Below are 2194 nucleotides of genomic sequence, written 5' to 3'. Positions count from 1 at the left end.
TCTGTTGTTAAAATATAATAATATTTGTAAGAGTTATGCAAATTCTGTAATATATGGTACACCAAAAAAAAAAAAAAAACAAACAAAATAATAAAATAAAAAAACAAAAAACAAAAAACAAAAAAACAAAAACAAACACAAAACAAAAAAAAAAACAAAATAAAATAAAAGGCAACACATTTTTATTTTTGTTATCAATTTGCTTTATAGGTCTATATAATGAAATGTATAAGTATTTCCTATCGTAGGCCATTGTTAAACAAAAACAAAGACAAATCTATATTTGCCGTGCGGAACAACTGGAAAAATCACAAAAAAGGGCGCTGAAAAGTTTGAATAATGTCAAATATCATAAATTAAAATTTAAAAATGTTGGTATACGGTATGAAACAATTATAAAATGCTAGTAAAACACAAAAAGCAAATATCAAATACTTATTTACAAGCCTTACTGTTTTGTAACTTCTAACCTATGTTCTAAGCAGTCTATGACATACCCGTCTTCTGCTGTTTCACTCCCCCAACGACCATGACGTTTCCAACAGCGTTCATTAATATCGGATTTTGCAGCTGTTGTTGCTCCATAGCCCTTAGTGGATGAAGACCGATATTTAAATCCCCACATACCTCTCTCAAACGTGCAACTATGCATTCTCTAGTACTAGTATAACTGAGAGGCTTATTCTTATATATCAAAGCATTTTTATTGCCAGATGTAAACATTGGTCAAAATGTATAAACTGAATCTGTGGAATAATGAATACCAGCCAAACTGAAATATTTTTTCAACAAAAGAAAGGGGCAAGCTGCAGACTGACCTTTAGCAATAAATGCTGAATCACCTAATCTATATTGATCAGTTTTGCTTTTTTCTAAGTGAATTTCTATGTGCGAGTTTTTTTAAATTTTACATGATCACTCTCAATACTACTAACTTCACTGTATCTCAAAAAATAAAACAACGTAGCATAAGACAATCATGACCAAATCTCTGATTACACCTATATCAATGCAATCTTTATATTTCTCACATAAATCAATAATAAAATTCTGAGGAATAGTATCTTTTTTAATTTTAGGTTTATGGATTTGTCTCTTAGATTCTAAAAGATTTTTTACGAAACTATTGTTAGTTGGGTCGTCAAATTGTTTAATTCATGAGCCCATTTGATTAAAAAAAAATGCTGTTTGTACAACACTGTGTGACGAACCGTTGTCTAAAAGTTTTTAAAACTCATGACATAAGTTGATAAGCATACTTTTCAACACATAAATACGGCGAAACAATGAAAGTCATTCATTAAAAACCTATGTTGTATAAATGTAATAATCTGTGTAAGAGTCATGCAAATTCTGTAATATATGATACACCCCCCCCAAAAAAAAAGGCAACACATTTTTATTTTTGTCACCAATTTGCTTTATAGGTGTAAATAATGAAATTTATAATTATTTATTTCTATCTGTATGCTCTTAGGAGAAAATCCACATAGAGTATACAACAATATCAATTGTCATTTTATGTCATTTACAGAGTTATCTCCCTTCATTCTGAATATTACAGTACATAAACCACATGATAATTTCTGTTTACATTTTTAAACAAAACATCAAAAATAAAAATGTGTAGGCTTTCTAAACGAGAATCACATTTTACATGATTCTGATCTGGAGTGCTACTTAAATGTATTATTTTGCATAGAAATAAACGAAACGTATGACATTTTCACATGGATCATATACGTAACTACAATCAATATTTTGTTCAATTTTTTTCACATAATATCATAAAATTCTGTACAAATCAATATAAAATTCAGACACTATGGTAGATATTATTCATTAAACACGCGATGCTGTTTCGGTCAACATTTGCTATTTTTACGTAACGATATTTTCAACTATAATTAACCAAATCAAACCAATTCATGAACAACAAGTCTTGCAAAATGCCTAGTTTAGCACAATCCATATGCATGTGACCAACAAGATATTACACGTGCTAACAATACCCATACAAGACCATTTACGGTATCACTGAAAGTAGAAAAGGGACAAATCTGGTAACCGGAGGCACAATACAAGTGACAAATCTGGTACCGTGAGGCACAATACAAATTACAAATCTGGTAACGGGAGGCACAATACAAGTTATCATGCAAAACTAGTAAACCAAATATCTATTTATTCCTTC

At 29.8% G+C, this 2194-nt stretch overlaps 1 pseudogene; it reads right to left on the bottom strand.

Annotated features, from left to right (window-relative positions):
• Positions 1 to 439: 439 nt before the first annotated feature.
• Positions 440 to 1221, bottom strand: LOC148610742 (uncharacterized; annotated as a pseudogene).
• Between the last annotated feature and the right edge of the window lie 973 nt (positions 1222 to 2194).

This window comes from Perna viridis, chromosome 8 (genome assembly GCF_037379345.1).
Source record: "Perna viridis isolate PV_CMFRI_1.1 ecotype Kerala chromosome 8, ASM3737934v1, whole genome shotgun sequence".
Classification (NCBI taxonomy): domain Eukaryota; kingdom Metazoa; phylum Mollusca; class Bivalvia; order Mytilida; family Mytilidae; genus Perna; species Perna viridis.
The sequence above is the reverse complement of the archived record's forward strand: the minus strand, read 5'-3'. Positions and strand labels throughout refer to the sequence as shown.